Source organism: Penaeus monodon, chromosome 36 (assembly GCF_015228065.2).
Source record: "Penaeus monodon isolate SGIC_2016 chromosome 36, NSTDA_Pmon_1, whole genome shotgun sequence".
NCBI lineage: Eukaryota > Metazoa > Arthropoda > Malacostraca > Decapoda > Penaeidae > Penaeus > Penaeus monodon.
In genome coordinates, this window is record NC_051421.1 from 31,615,730 (window position 1) to 31,634,055 (window position 18,326).

Genomic DNA, 18,326 nt, shown 5'->3' on the forward strand with positions numbered 1-18,326 from the left:
TTCTATCTTTCTCTCTGTCTATTCGTCTAACTATCTATCTGTCTATCTTTCGTCTAACTATCTATCTATCTCTCTGTCTATTCGTCTAACTATCTATCTGTCTCCTATCTATTCGTCTGACTATCTATCTATCTCTCTGTCTATTCGTCTGGCGATCTATCCGTCTCTCTGTTCATTCAACACATTCATCTAAGAGAACGACCAATCACTTAATTTAACAAAACGTAAATAAACTTACGAATGACTGAACAGACGGACAACAAAGACATAAAAACGAAGAGAAAGAAAGAAAGAAAGAAAGAAAGAAAGAAAGAAGGAAAGAAGGAAAGAAGGAAAGAAAGAAAGAAAGAAAGAAAGAAGGAAGGAAAGAAAAGGAAAAAATATAAAGAAAAAAAGAAAGGAAGAAAAAAGAAAGAAGGAAAGAAAAAAGAAAAAAAAGAAGGAAAAAAAAAAAAAAAAGAAAGGAAAAAAGAAAGGGAAAAAAAGGGAAAAAAAAAAATCGAGGAAAAAATGCAACGTCTTGCCTATCTCTCTTTCTCTCTCCTCTCTCTCTCCTCTCTCTCCTCTCCTTCTCTCTCATATATATATATATATATTTTTATAAAATTTTATTTTTTTTTTTAAAATTTTATATATATATATATATATTAAAATTATAGGGGAGGAATATATTATATATATATATATATTATATATATATATAAAATATAATTATTTTATATTATTTGTGTGTGGTTTTTGTGGTGTTATTATATATAAAAATAATATATAGTATTATATATAATATATATATAATTTTAAAATATTTTTTAATATATATATAGGTGTGTGTGTAAAAATATATATTATAATATATATTATATTATATATAAATATATATATATATATTATATATTATATCCCAAAGCCAAGAAAAGAAGAAAAAAAAAAAGTAAAAAAGTAAGAAAGAAAGAAAATAAGAAAACCCAAAAAACGCTGAGCAAACGGACACTTTAACGAACAGACAGACAAAAACAGCGATGGAAGGAAATTTGAGTGGGATCAAACCGACGTAAAAAATAGAGATGGAGAGGGGGAAAGGGGGGAAGGGGGGGGGGGGAGAGAGGGGGAAGGGGAAAGGAAGGAAAGGGGAGGAGGAGGAGGGGAAGGATAGGGGGGGAGGGGGAAAAAGGAGGGGAGGAAGGGGGGGGAGGAGGGGGAAAGGAGGAGGAGGAGGAGGAGGAGGGGAGGGGGAGGAGGAGAGGAAGAGGAGGGAGAATAGAGGAGGAGGAGGAGGGAGGGGGGGGGAGGAAAAGGAGGAGGGGAAGGGAATAGGAAAAGGGGGGGGGGGAGAGGAAAAAAAGGGAGAAGGGGGAAAAGGGGAAGAGGAGGGGAGGATAAGGGGGAAGAAGAGGGAGGGGGAAGGAGGAGGGGGGAGGAGGGGAGGGGGAAGAGGGGAGGGGGAGGAGGGGAGGGGGAAAAGGGGGAGGGGGAAGAGGAAAAGGGGAGGGGGGAGGGGGGGGAGAAGGAGGAGGGGAGGAGGCGGAAGGAGGAGGGAGGAGGGGAGGGGGAGGAGGAAAAGGGGAGGAAGGGGGAGGAGGAGGAGAGGGGGAAGAGGAGGAGGGGGGGGAAAAAGGGAAAAGGGAGGGGAAAAGGGGGAGAGGAGGAATAGGAGGAGAGGAGGGGAGGAAAGGGGGGGAGAGGACAAGCGAAACAACAACAAGGAAAAAAAGGAAAAAAGGAAAGGAATAACAAAGTGATATGTGTGATGATGATATGGGAAGAAAAACAAGAAGAAGGAGACGAAGAAGAAGAAAAAGAAAGAGGAGATGACAATCAGCGAATTTTTATGGTAAGCTGAAAATAAATAGATAAACAGAATACAAAAAAACAAAAACAAAAAAAAAACTGGTAAAAAGAGAGAAAAAAAAAAAACAAAAAAACCCAAAAGAAGGGAAAAGCCCAACACCAAAAAAAACGAAAAAGAAAAAAAAAAAAAGAAAAAAGGGAAAAAAAAGGTTTAATTTGCCCCCTTCCGGATTGAGAAAAAAAAAAAGCCCCTCTTCACGAAAATTAAAATTCCCTTTAAACCCTGATTAATAAGATCAGGGGAGCGCGCGTTCATTAATTTCGGGTCAATGGGGTTTTGCCCTAAGGTGAAAAGGTAAAAAAGGTTTAAAGGAGTTACGACAAAGGTCATGTGTTGAATTTGTTTGTTTAAGAGAATTAGCTTTTGGATTCATTAGGGTTTGACGAGGCAAAAGGAGATTTTTGTGGGGAAAAAACAAAAAGGCGAGGGGGGGGGGGGGGGGGGGGGGAGGATTTTTTTCTCCCGGGAAAATGAGATCAAAGTTTCCCAAATTAAACCCAAAAAAAAAACCTAAATAAAAGGCTTTTTCCCTTCTGTGGCAGTTATCAAAAAACACACACATATACATATATAATATTTACATAAACTATATACTAAAAACATATATACTATATACATATATAATTATACAAAATAAACATTATACAATAACATTTTAACATATATAAATAAACCATATCCCAATATCCAATATAAATATAAAAATTATACAAATACATAAAATATAAAATATAACAAAACATTATACAGATATACAAAATAATAAACATTATACATTTTAAAAATTATACAAAATATAAAATATAACATATAACATATATACAATATACAACATACATACAAACACCCAATAAAAAACATACATCAACATATAATACATCAAAATATATATACAACTTTCCCAATATTTCCCACATACTTTTAATTCCCTACAACAAATTACAACATTCATATATAAAACATACATACAAAATATACATACAACATCAAACATAATAAACATTACATAAAAAAAACCCTATATACAACATACATATACATACATACAAACTTTATACAAAACAAAATTTACATATCCATACAAACATACAAAACATTAATACTATATATCCCATACAACTAAAATTACATACAACATTATATACTTCAACAATATTTTAATTTAATACAATTATACTTTCCCATCCCATATATATACATCATAAAAAATTTTATAATACATACATATAATAAAAATACATTTTATTCCCAACATACATATAAAACCCAAAACTTTACATATAATACATCATAGAATATTACATACAAAAATATATATCCTTTACAACATATAAACATAATACAAATAACTACATCCATTTTTAATACATACTCATATTTTAAAACCATACATATAAAACATACAACATATTATCCCTACAACAAATTTTTAAAACATCATCCATATATAGCATACATAAAATTTATCCCAACATACAATATATAAAAATTACATATTTAAAATACTACATATATATACTACTACATATAATAATACAACCATGATAAATACAACATATATTACATACATAAAATAATATACATACATACATAATATACATAATATATATCCCAACAACTTTTTAAAACATCAAAACATACTTTAAAATACGTTTTCCTAAAACAACAAACATAAAACCCACATCCTACATAAAAATTACATAAACCCAACAATACATACATACTTTTATATATACATACATACAACATATACATACAAAACATACATAAAATCCCTACATACATACATACATTACATACATAAAACCCTATACATACATAATAACATACATACATATATATACATCCCAAAATTAATATACCAACCCTATAAAAATAATTTTAATTACATACATAAATATATATATACATACATAAAATATTATGTATTTTAATTATAGGGATGTAATATAAAATATAACATCATCCCTACATATCATACATCATACATATATACATACATACATTATACAACATACATACATAAAATAATCTACTTTATCCCCTACATACTTTTTAAAACATCCTCATACATATACATACATAACAATACATACATACATATATATACATAAAATTAAAATACATACAAACTTTAATTAAAATTTACATCCCAAAATATAAAACCCAACATATATATATTTTTGTATGAATATATAATTATGAAAATATATATATAAAACCCCATAAAAAATCATAAAATACATATAAAAAATACATCCTATACAAAATACTTCATATCCCATACATACATCCCAATTACAAATCCCATCCCTATCCCTCCATACAAAAATTTTACTAAATAATACATTACATACATACATACATACACATACATAATACAATACATACAACATAATATACTTTCCAAAACATACATATACATACTACATCCTACATATACATACATCAAAACATATACTTTACAAAACAACATATACAAAATACAAAATATATACATACAAATATAATACATACATATTTTATAAAACTACAAAAATATATCCTACATAATATATATAAAACAAAATTTTAAAATATGTATTATATAATTTTATGTTGATTTTATAATAGTATGTATTATTTATATATGTATGTATACTATATATTAGGGAAATTTTATAAAATATGTATGTATATAATATATAATATACATCATACAACTTTTCCTACATACTTTATACATAAAATACATACATAATAAATACATACAAAACAACTTTAATACATAAAATCCCTCATACATACATACTACATAAAATCCCTATGAACCGTATTCAAGGAAAAATGTAAAAAAGGTATAAATTGAAAGGAATACTTCACAAACAAGAGATGTATTTCCCGGTTTCAAATTGGGGTTTTCGTCAAAAAAACATGTTTTTTCTCACAAAGCCAATCGAAAGGGGGAAAAATACATCTCTTGTATTGTAAAAGATATTCATTTCATTCAACCTTTTTATATATTATATATTATATATTATATATATATTATATATTAAAATATATATTTTATTATTTTTTTTTTTTTTTTTTTTTTTTTTTTTTTTTTTTTTTTTTTTTTTTTTTTTTTTTTTTTTTTTTTTTTCCCAAACGGTAGGTTCATGTTTAAGCCCCCGGGGGTCCAGCTGATATTTAAATTTGAAAGTTTTCATGTTGTGAGATTTTGGGAGTGAGCAACACACACACCCCACACACACACACACCACATATATATAAAATATTAAAATATATAATATTTATAATTTTAATATAATATTTATACCACACACACATAATATTATATTTTATAATTATATTATATAATATATATATATATAAATTATTTTTATATATATGTATTATTATTTAAAATATATAAAATAATATATATATTTTTGAAAATTTTGTGGGAAATGGTTGTTGGTCCGTGATGGGGAGCCCCTTAACCCCCACCCCTCATGAAGCAAGCTAAACCCCGGAAGCGAAAAAGGCTGGGGACGCAAAAAAGGGGTCCCGTTAAACCCCCCTGAACAACTTGATACAACCGGGGCTGAAAAATGGAAAAGCGGGCAGTGCCCCCGGTTTCCTACGCGGGTTTGGGCCATGCCCCTGAGGGGAGAAATATGATCCGAAGCTTTGGGGCCTCACCCTATTTTTTAAAAACCTTGAAAAATAAAAGAATTTAAAAAAGATACTAAAATGATAAAACTGTTTAAAGGCTAAAATTTTTAAAACAAAAAACCACAAAAAAAAATTTTGGGTTTTTACAAAAATAAGGATAAGAAAAAAAAAGTTCCCGGTAACTAAAAATAAAAAAAAAATTTTGACACTAGACTTAAAAGGGACTAAAGGTTTTAAAAAGAAAGGGAAGTGGGGACCCGATCCTGAAGGGTTCCCGGCGTAAAAAATCTAAGAATTAAAAAAATTTAAAAACATAAAAAAAACAAAACATAAAAGACAACGTCCAGCAAATGACTAGGAATTAAGGGGAAGTTGCTCGTACAACCTTTTTTTCTGCGACGCTCGGGTGAAGAAAATCCAGAGGGGGTGACACAAACACATTTTTTCAATAGATCTTTTTTTATTTTTCCCCGGGGTTCCGTTTTATACAGGGACTTACGGACTTTGGTGACGTCACTCCCCTTCATTTTAACAAAAATTCAAAAATAAACATAATTAAATATGAAAAATACATGGTAGTAAAAAATTTAAACGAGAATGAAAAAAAAGGTTAAAAGGCAAAGGGCAAATAATTAAACCATTGAAAAAAAAACTTTTTAAAAAGTACGAGGGAAATTGAACATCGAAAAAAAATAAAAGACATGTCAGTAACGAAAAACATAAATTAAAAACCCCATATGGAAAATCAAAAAAATTTAAAAATACAAATACTACAAAAAAAAAGACAATTTTTACAAAAAAAAAAAAGGGAAAAACCCCCGGGCATGCCGTCAAAAATCGAAAAAAAAGCTAAAATAAAATCCGAAAAATAAATTTTAATTTAAAAAAAAAACAATAAAATGACGACCCAATGATAAAAACATTAAATAAAATAGTACGGAGGAAACCTTTAAAAACAAAAACAAAAAAAGACCCCAATCATTATTTAAAAGAACGAAATAAAAAAGAAAACGTGATATACTGGGACTTAGAAAGGGAAAAAAAAGGGAAATTTAAAACCTAAAAGTGAGCAGGGGAAAAAAACGCTAAAAAAAAAAAAAAAGGGGAAATTGGGACCCCCATTGGATTCTGCTGTGCCTCTCTGATTTGAGGTTTAAAGGGAACCCCCCACAATCCTCCCAAAAACCAGGGGTTCGAAGCAAAAAGCGGGCCCAACCTGAAACAGAAAAAAGGGTTTGGCTGACCCCGGGTTAAATTCCCTCAATGGGACTAACAAAAGTGCAGACACAAAAACGGGGCCTTCCCCTTAAACCCAAAAAACAGAAAATAAAAAACAATACAAAAAGGAGTTAGTCTGCATCATCTGCTCATCGGGGTAGGGGTTTTTTGAGGGCGGGGTTCTGGGCAGTCCCCCTATCGGAATCAAACCCTGGCCCCATCACCAAAAGGGGTTTCCCCAACGGGGAAAACCCCAAGGGGGCATCGGGTTTTTGTGGGGTTCGGATCTCTATCTTCATCCTTTTTCCATAAATTTGTCACTCGGGCCATATGACTTTCTGCCGGGGATGATACCCTTTCATTTGTTTCGGGTTTGGGTTTTTAAACGGACTTCTGTTTCGAGGTCTTCAATCTAAAAAAGAAAACCAAACCTAGTCGCCCTCGAAATCGGCGGGGACCTCTCCTTTTTCCTATGAAGGGGGTTAACCCGCCCATCTTGGCCTGTGCTCAAAGTTACCACCAATGCACCTTCATCGGGGGAATTCCCCCTTTTTTCCTTTGTGAAACTGCTTTCCTAGTTTGACGGTTTCCCTTTGAGGCTTTCCAGCTGCTTGAGGGGCCCTCTTCCCAAACGTGCTTGAAAATTTTGTTTTCACAAACACGCTTTTTGGGTGAGACCAACCCGGGTTTTTAAAAGGGGCGGCCTTTTGCAAAAAAGGGGTTTTTCTCTCCAGTGTGGTGAATACCCCAAATTTAAATCTGCACCGTAATCGGAAAAATTTGGGTTTGCCAGGTTCGGGGGCGTCATTCATAAGTGGAAAGACCCGGGACTTCCCCAAACGATTTTTACGGCTAAATCTTTCCATTTGTTTAGGAGGGTGGGGAATGGTGTAGGGGTTTCGTGGGTGTATTAATTTATTTGATTTCCGGAACATGTTTCCAAACGGGACTAATTGCCGTCTGGATAACCTAGGGGGGCCAAAGAGGGTTTACAATGGCCCCGGGAAGGTTTCGGGGGACAGGGGGGCAGCAGTAATTTAGGGGTTTATGATCTGCAAAAAAACCGTAAATTTCTTCTATGATGGAAAATGCCCAGCGGACGGGAATGCTGGGCCCCAAAAAAGCCCCTAATGCCCATCGAACCGTTCCATGGAAATCTAGCCAAAGGTGTGTCACCCCTAGGAACTTTCTCCCTGTCCCCTCTAAAATTTTTGGAAAAATCTCAAAAACACTCGACAAAATGTCTTAATCTTTCAGCTTTTTTGGCCCAGTAAAATTGATTTTGTTTTGAAATGTTCGATGGTCCGGGGGTGGGGGGCTAGTGGAGGCGGGTGCGAGTTTAATCCCGAGTTTCGGAGAGGGGCGGGAAACCCAAATATTTGGTAAAACCCGATCGGGTGGGTGCTTCAACCGATGAAAAACCCCCTTTCCCTTTTCATTTCAAAATAGCAAGAGGAAGAGGAATTTTTCTTTTTTTGGACTTTTCCCCCTTGCAGAAAAAAATGAAAATCTCGGGCAAGTAGGATCGGCTTTCTGTTTTCTGCTGGGTTTTTCGGGTGGAGCTTGTGTTGTCAGCTTGCAACTTTCTGGACGTAAATTGGGACTTTATTCGGGGGCCCCCTCTTTGTACGTATGAAAAATTGAAAAAAGACAAGCCCATGGGAAAACCCTCGTAAATTCTGGGGGGACTTGTTTTCCTGCTAAAACCCCATCCAAAGGGGTTGGGGGTTTGGGTGACACTGTAAAGCCCCTTCCATACAGATAGGAATTTAAAAATTTCGGACCCTTCCACAAACCCGGGGCCCCCCAAGTCAATAGCTGATAGCGAGCCCTCTGCACCCCGGGAGCTTCCGCAAAAAAAAGCAACTGCATGTGGGGGTAGGGGTCGTCATCCCTTTGCATGAACAGGCCCCTAATGCGATGCGGGAGGCTCAGTGTGAAGCTCGTTTCCTTTGGGAGAAGTCGGGTTTGGGGTAAGAAAGGGGCAGAGATCAGCTTATCTTTCAAGTTTTAAATGCTTGTTGTTCAGGTCCCCAAATCCAAGCTTGATCTTTCCTTTAAAAAACAGATGAAAGGGAATTTCTTGGGGCGCAAAATCCAGGAAAAAGCTTCCCGAAGAAACCTTTTGCTCTAGGAAACGTTTTGAAATTTTCTAAAATGTTTTGGTGGAGGTTTTTAGAGATAGCCAAAACCTTATTCGTTTGGGGAGAATTTCCCTCAGGTGAAATCGTAAAGCCAGAAAATCTAGGGTTTTTCGCCCAAAAATGACACTTCCCATTTTAAGCTTTAAGGGCCCGCCAATGAGAGAACTGTAAATTCCCTCAATGGGTTGGAGGTGCTGGTCAAAACTGTGCTGTGATAATGACCATCTAGGGAGGCTTTGTATGACTTCCCCCACTGAGATTTTTGACGGGCATTAAATTTTTTCTGGAATGTGGGGTTTGGAAAATGTCGATACCCCAAAAAAAAAAAAGGCAGAATTTTGGAAAAAAGTCGGTAGCCCCTCTGAAAAACCGGGCTTTGGGGCCGGGCGGTTTTTTCCCCTTTTCCCCCTCCATAAAAGCAGAAAGGCATCTAGGTGGTAAAGAGTTCTTTGGTCCCGTTATCGATGAGTTCATTTTAAGTGGCAGAGGATATTTTTCTCCCCTTTGGGCCCCCGATTCAAGCCCGGGGAGTCAAAGCAGAACCTGAACCTCCGCCCTTTTTTCACTAGCACAAATTGGGGGTCATCCAGGGTGATGTTGACTCTTTAAGACCCCCGTACGAAGCATGGGTACCCTTGCTCCGAAAGACTTGCCTTTTGGATTTAAGGGAACTCCATTTTCGGTTTCAAAAAGGGGTTTTTTTTCTCCGTATCGATTTGATGTTTTAAACCCCGGGACTTAAACCCACCCCTTCCCCCACCACCATCAAAAAAGAGCCCCTTTTAACGACAAAGGTGCGTTAAACTTATGGCGTTGGGGGTTTTTCAAGGTGGCCCAGATCTTTCTTTGGGTGAAACATTCTGACATGCTTTATGCTCCAGGAGTTCGGCGGGCCCTTTGCCCGGTGGCAAAGGAATGGATGGGGGTAGCGTGGCCCTGTTCAACCCCCAACCAAACATCATTTTTTAACCGAATCCTCCCCTCCATATTGTCGAAACAAAGCCATCCTTCCCACCCCAAAATCGATACTGTCACCCTCTTTTAAAGGGAAAACAGACTGACAGGGCAGTAGTTGGGCCCCGGGGACACTTCCTCAGGGAAATTTTGGGGGGGTTTTGAGAGGGTCATTGTGTAGTGGCTTCTACCTGCTCAGGCCCCCTTTCCAAAGGGGGGGTGTTCCATTTTGGAGAACCCTCTGTTTGGCATTTTGTTCCCACCCAACGGAGCACCCCGTCCTTTACTTTGGTGACGCAGGGGGAGAGGAAATCCTTTTGGGATTGTCGGAATTTCAAAAGGGCTCACCATTTTTGGCCCCCCTCCGCGGGAAAAAAAAACCCTTTTTACAAACCCCCACTGTGACTGCCAAAATTTGCACGGTGTTTCGATCCTTTCTGCAAAATGCCGGGGGAACTTTGGTTTGACTCTGGTGAAACTTTTATTTTCAACTTCTGGGGGGAAGGGGGTTTTTTTTCAGCAAATCTTTAGAGGGCTCTGCAAACAGTGTGACAACTGAGAACGGGTTTTCCCTGTAGAGTAATGGTGGGATTCCCCGTTTAAGGGTTCAGAGGGTAAATTAAAACCAGCCGCCTGGGAGATCCATTCCCCCAAAAAATTTTAAACCGGGAAAGAAAAAGTCAACCCCACTGGCCCGATGAACCCATGGGGAAAACCCTCAGCCAGGGGAAAAAGGGGTGACCCTTCAGCAACAAATGAAATGGTTCCCTGTTTCTCCTCGGAGAATCTTTGGGAGGGGTTTGTGTGAAATTTTGGGAAGCGGGATTTAAAAGCTATGGCCCCTCGCTTTTTTCAAGTTGGGCCCCAGTCCAGTTCAAGAAAACACAGGGTTTTCTTGCCGTTAAATTATCCCACGGGGGCCGTCCCGACAACCCGGGGGAAATCAAAAATGGCTTTTTTTCCCCGGGGGGGTTTCGGGTTTTTTCTGTGGCAGGCGAATTTTTTGCCCCCCTTTTGGAAATCTGCCAGCGGACCGGGGGGTTCTTTTCTGGCCAGGGCCCGGGAAAAGGGCATTGTCTGGCCTGTGGCCCCGATCTCCCGGCCCCCCCCCGGGAACAATAGGGCTCTGAGAGTATTTCGGGCTGTTCCGGCGGGAAACCGCCTTTGAAACTGCCGGCACCTGAGGTGTTGTGGGTTTGGGTTTTTTCCATGGGAAACTACACCCAAAATCACCCGGGGTGGAGAGGTTTTGGGGTCTTCAACTCGTTCCCTGTTAGCTATGGGGAAGCAACAAGTCCCGGGGGTCTTTGGGGGGCGTCAGGATAACGGTGGGGGGTCATGGTCATCTAGGAAATCATTTTGGGGACTGGGGTGGTGTACCGATTTATGCCTGATCCCCTCCGGATTTCCCTACCTCTGGGCGCTTCTTCAAGCTGCATGGGGGGAGAATCACTTTGGAGCCAAGAAATCCCTCAGCCCGGGTGGAATACCAGAGGGAAAAAACCCCACGAACAAACTCGGGGGGATCTCCCAAAGGGGTTCTCGAATTTACATTTCCCTTGGGAAAAGTTTCCCTTTCCCAATTGGGGATAAAAATCCCCCGGGGGCCTGGCTGAAGTCTCCGGTTCTCTTTAAACACTTAAAAATCAGCAGATGGTAGGTTCCCCCAAATTGGTGCGTAGAGAGGCCTTAAAAGTTTCCCCAGTCTCGGTGTAGTCCAAAAAAGGGGAGGTTTTAATAAGCTCCTGGACCCCCGAAAAGTTTTTCCGTGCGCCTGAAGTAAGCCTCGTCAGTAGGTTTGGTTTTACGAGGTTTTTGATGGGCCCAATCCCGGCTTCCCTTCCTGGGTTTCCCTTTTTAGGGCTGAGAGTGAAGTGTCTCCTTTTAAAAAGTTGGGGGCCGATTTTTCCCGGGTAAAAACATAAGGGGCACAGCTGAAGTTTTGGTTTTAGAAATTTTGGGAAAGGCTATTTGGGGGCCCATGCGATTGTAGCCGTTAGTTGCTGTGCACCCTGGACAAACTAAACTACGTGGCTGGGGGCTGGAAAGCTGATCAAAAACTGCTCTAATATAAAAATCCGGAGTTGTCAGAGAGGGGAGTGTGCTTCTGGGGGCTGCAAAACACGGGCCCTCCCCGTTTTGATGCCTTCTTCGTTCGGTTTTAAACTCCCTTTTTAGTAATTGCCGTCGTAAATTTTTAAAACCCTTTCTCGTGAACACTAGCAGGAAAGGGTCCGGGGCTAAGAACTTCCCTCTCCCTTTTGTCTGTCGAGGGCGAGAAAAGCTTCTTTTTGACGAGCAAGCCGTCCTTAAAATTTCTGCCCTCTTTCCCTTTTTTTCTCCAAACTCAGTAAAAAAGGCCCCGATCTTTCAAAGGGTTTTGGGGAGCACGGGAAACCCTCCCCCCCATGGCTCCACGTTCCTGTACTTCCGGGTTTTTAGGGCCCCCCAGGGCTTAGGGGGCGGGGCGACAAGATAGACAAAACCCGTTACCGGAGAACGGTCACGGGAAATAGGGTGGGTGGAAATCGAAAATTTCCCACGATTTCCCCTGTTCTGCCTTTGGGGTTCTGGATAAAATTCCCCCCCAGAAAAAAAAAAAAATCCAAAAAGGGACCTGCACTATTCAAAAAAACTTTTTGCAATGGTTCGTTAACCCCCTAATTCGGTTTTAAAAACCCCTCACTGCACTGTAAAAATTTCACTGTTTAGGCACTTTTTCCCCAAAGGATAATTTAATATTCCAAACCCTTTCTGCATTTTCTTTTTAATGTCCTTGCACCTTTAAACCCTCCCCTGTAACCCCTTTAAAAAGAAAACTGCAATAACTGAAAAAACACTTTTTAAAAAAGTCCCGCCCCTTTTACAAAGGGACTTCACGAAAAAAAATCAAATTTCCAAAAGTTTTCTGTTGATCCGGGAATGGGGGAATTTAGAATTATAGACAAAACAGAGGGTACAGTGCCCCTAAAAATAAAGAGACCCTAAAAAAAACCCAGCTTTGGGGGAGCGGTTTTTTAGAAAAATAAAACTAACTCTGCAAGAGAAGGGGAAATTTGCGAAGAAAAGGCCCCGTCTTGAAAACTCACATTTTTTGATATTTACTGGGAAAAAAAAAAAAACCAAAAATACCTAAAATTTGGGTCTCCTAAAACTCCCGCGGAGGTCAAGTTCGTTCATGTATAGCCTTTACAGGGAAATAAAAGAATGTGCCCGGGGCGTTCTCAGCCTAAAGGAACTTTTGAAAATTTTTTTCCTGATCCCACGCCTTTTTTTAAAAACATCCCACCGCCGGCCACCAAAAATTTTAAGGATGGTTGTTGGGCCCTGAGAGGAGCCCGACTTAACCCCAGACTCATGAAAAAGTGAAGCCTCTCGTAAGCGAGAACGGCTTAGGGACCAAAAAAAGGGGCCCTTCCCCCCCCTGAAAAAACTTGATACCCGATCCTGGGCCCGAAAAAGGGAGCGGGCAGTGACCAGGGTCCCACCAGGCCCTTTACCTTTTACCCCGAGCGGGAAATTGATCCGAAAAATCCTTTTGGGGTTGCCATTTATTTTTAAAAAATGACAAAAAAAAGAAATTAAAAGGGTATGAAATGATAAAAACTGCTTAAGGGAAAAAATGTAAAACCCCAAAACACATACTAAAATTACGTTAATTTTTCTAAAATAGAGGATAAAAAAAAGAAAGTTACGGTACTAAAAAAAAAATAAAAAATTGACTACTAGACTTAAAAGGGGGCTAAAGGGTTTTTAAAAGAAGGGGGGAAGGGGGGGGGGGGGGGAGAGCCCAATCCCGAAGGGGTTCGGCGGGAAAAAAAATCTAAACACTTTAAAAAATGAAAACATTTAAAACAAAACATAAAAGACAAAAGTTTTTCCCGCAATGACCCAGGGGAAGAACGGGAAAGTTGCCGTACAACCTTTGTTCTGCTGACGTCTCAGGCCCGGAAATAAAACCCGAGGGGGTCACAAACAAAAGTTTCAGATAGGGCCTCTTTATTTTTCCACGGTTCCGTATTTAACCCCGGGCGTCCGTGACCCTTTGGGGGGGGTCAATGCCTTCATTTTAACAAAATTTAATAATTTAAAAATAATTAAATATAAAAATACATGGTTTGTACAAAAATTAAAAAGAAATGATAAAAAAATTTAAAAGGGAAGCAAAAATTAAAAACCCTTGAAAAAAAGCTTTTTTAAAAGTCTTTACTTATGACCCTCGCTAAAAAAATAAAAAGGGCGATTCATTTTAAAAGTTAAAAAAGAATAAAAAAATATATGGGAAAAAACTAAAAAACAAATACAAAAACAACATAAAAAAACCCAAGGTTTTCAATATAAAAAGGGCAAACCCCCTCAGGGTCGTTTATAAATCGAATAAAAAGCTAAAATAAAAATAAAGAAAAATAAATCTTAATTTAAAAAAAGGGAAAAATAAAAAAGACGAAACCAAAAATTTTTTTTTAAAAAAATTAAAAAAATAGTAAGGAGGCAAACCCTTAAGAACTTAAAAAAAAAGACCTCAATCATTCTTTAAAAGAACGAAAAAAAAAACAGAAAAAGTTATACTCCGGGCTTTGAAAAAAAGAGGTAAAAAAAAAGGGAAAAATTAAAAAAAGTGAGCAGGGGTAAAAACGCTAATAAAAATAAAAAAAGGGGGTTTGGGCCCCCATGGATTCTGCGTGTCTTTGATTTAGGTTTTAAAAAACCTCCACAATTTATTTTAAAGTTATATATATTTATTATAATATAAAATATATATAATATTAAATATATATAACCACCCCTCTAAATTGTAAGAAAAAATCATGGAAGCCCATGATCGTCAAGGGCCCCGGGGGCGAATGGGTTTGAGCTGTACGACGGCAATCTGAATTTTTGGGGCCCCAATCACCGCCGCCGCGTTTTTCCCTTGGCAAGAAAATTTCCCCCTTGATTCCCCCTACCCCTGGGTGGGCCAAAACCAGCCCAAGGGCAAGTGCTGGCCCCCCCCGGATAAATAGAGAGAATTATTTCCTAAAAAAGGGACCCCCGGGACTCTCCGTGGAAAGGAAATGGGACCCCACCAAAGTACTCACTCCAAGACATAAAACCCCTTAAACACAATTTTAAATATATGCTGTGACCACGGCGGGTCAGACAGAACCTCCGTTTAAAAAAGAAGGGAAATATTGTAAATTTTATATATTATTATATATAAAATATATCTTATATATTTATATATTATATATATTTCAAACTCACACACATTATATGTTATATCTATTTTCTATATCTTCCCACCCATCCATCTATCTAATATTTTTATAATATACCCTATAACATACATACTACATACTAAAAATTTTATTTAAAATATATTATATATATTTTATATATATATATATTATATTATATATATTTTACATCCACACACACCACACCACCCACACACACACCCACACAACCCCCAAAACCAAAACCCCACACCCACACACACACTCACACCACACACACACACACCACACACACACACACATATATATAATATATATATATTATATATATATATATATATATATTTATTAAAAACATACACCCCAAAAAATATTTATTTTAAAATTTTTAAAATATATATAATATATATATTTATATATATATATATTAATATTTTATATAAACATATAATTGTTTGGAACGGCCGGTGAGTTTGGGCGTGGGGGTTTCTTTTCGCCTACACGACCTCAAAAAGGAGTTTTTCTCGGTTTTCATCGGGAAAACGTATGGGAGATTTCCTTTAGGCTCAGGGAAAACCGAACAGATTTTTTGGCCTTTAGCAAGCCACTTCCCGGTACGAGAGTGCTGTGTTGGGGGGGGGTTGTCGAATTTTTCCCATTAATTCGGGGGGGAGGGGCCCGTGTCCCTTGCAGCAACCTTTTTTAACACTTGTAGGCTGGATAAGGGCCCGAGCTACTGCCAAAAATCAGTGCGGAGCAACACTAGGGAAATCAAAAACCAGACCTTTAAATTTCCCCACGATGGCATCCTATTTTGAGTCCTTTGGGGTCCTTTTGGCGGCTCCCCGATGTTGCAATGGGCGGGAAACCCCTAGCCCAGAGGTCCCCTGGGCCAAGCCCAAAATTTGGGGCTTTGGGGCCCTTTTGGGGAAACCCGTTCAAATCGATCCCTGCTTCGGCGAGGACGTTGAAGTTCAGAGAGTTTTACATACCTTGGTGGCGTTCCATATCTCTGGGGTGTCAGCCAGGAAATCGTAGAAAGGATTGGTCCGGCAACCCGGACCCTGAAATGGGTCAACAAAAGCGTTTGGGGATTTTCGGTACCTTTTGCAGAAGGACCAAATGAGGTATTCAAAGGGCCTTTTATACTGCCATTTTTTCCCCTATGGAAGCGAAACCGGACATTATCCGTGTCCCTTTGGGGCTCGCCTTTATGCCTTTTGTAACCCGTCCCCTTTGCCGGGTGGGTGGGTTCAGTTTCAGGGGGCCAAGTGTCCAAACCGGGGGTTGCAAACCCTGAGACTGGAAAGGGACCTTTTCTTTTATAATCCGGGATCGCCCAAATCAGGGTATATGGCCAACCCAGTCGCTCCCTAGGACGACCCTGCCCACAGGTTTTCTTTCCCGCGAGGGCAAACCCCCGGGGGGAGGAACCCGTGGGGGGTCCTTTTGGAGTCATTGGGTTGGGCAACCGACGAGAACCTTTGCAAAGGGAATTTGGATGGGGCCGGGGCCGCCTGGGGACTTCCCCCCGAGGGAAGCGAAGGGGGGGATGCCGGGCCCTTGCCCCCCTCAGCGTTAGCCCTTGATGATGTATAATACCTACAACCCCCAACTACACACACACAACACACACACACATTTTAATATATAAAAATATTTATATAAAAATTTTTATATATATTTTATATATATTTTTATGTATTAATATTATATTTTAAAAAAATTTTAAAAAATATATTTTATAATATATATTTATATTTTATATTTATCTATTATATATATAAAATATATTTTATAAATATTTTATATATTATATATATATTTTGGCCCGAGTGGTTAAGCATCGGCTCAAGGGCTTTGGGACATCGGCAATCGAGTTCGGGTTTCAGGGGGAAAGGGGGGGCGCGTTGTTTTTCCCTTTTTCAAGGAAACTTCACCTCGATTGCCTACCTGCCAGGGGTGGGGTAGGGAGGGAAGTCAGTGTGGGCCCAAGCCCGGGTTAAAAGAAATGTTCCTTTAAACCCCGGCCCCTCCGTTGGGAAGGAAAATGGGGGGCCCAAACCCCGTAATCACTCCAAGAGCATCACAAATGAAAAAACAATTGTTATCATGACCAAAGGCGGTCAAAATGGAAAAATTTTTTTTCCACACACCACACACACACACCCACACACACAACACACAAAACAAACACACAACACAACACACACCACCACCACACACACAGTCCCCACACACACCCCACACCACACACACCCCAAACACGGAACACAAAACACACACACACACACACACAAACACACCCACACCAAACACACACACACACACACCACACCCACCACACGCACACACACACACCACACACACACACACACCACACCCTATTAAATATATGTGTGTGTGTGTGGCAAAGGGAAGGAAAGGGAGGCGTTTCGCTCTATGGGTTTGCAACCGACTGTTTAATTTTTCGAGAGCGGCTCCTGCCTGTTCCTTTCGCTTTTTTAAGAATTAAACTCAAGAGGGTAAATTTAAAAATTTAAAAAAGGCTTCTGTTGAGGGTTCCCCAATTAAAACAGCGGTTTTCAAAAGAACAAATCTCAATCACGGGCAGTGAAAAAAAAACAAAAAGGAAAACCCAAAAAAAATTGTATTTTTTTTCGGGGGGAAAAAAGAAAGGGAGAAGAAAAAGGGTGCATAGGATAATAAAAATCGGAGCGTTCTCAAAAGGGGAGGAAAAATAAAAAAAAGAAATGAAGAGGCAGGGGGGATTTAAAAAAGGAAAAACCCCCCCCGGATAAAAGTGTAAAGGAGGAATTTTGTCCCGGTTTAAAGGAGTTTCCCGGGAAAACCCGCGGGGAAAAAATATAAAGTGAAAAGGAAAAAAATAAAATAAAGGTGGCAGAGAAAAAAAATATGCATACCACATACACCCACACACGCACGCCGCAAAACACACACACACACCCCAAAACACAAACACATTTTTATATATAAAATATATATATATATTATATATAAAATAAATAAATTGCATTAAAAAATGGGGTATATGACCAAACATACATACATATTATATTATATTTTATATCTAATATATATAATATATATAATATTTAATAATAGTATATTAATATATATATATAAAAAATAAAATATATAATATTATAATATAAGGGATATTACAACATGTTTATTATTATATATTACCACATACATATGTATATATATATTTTATATATTAAAAAATATATTTTCTAAAATATATAAAATTTTTATTATATATTTTAATATATATAAAAATAT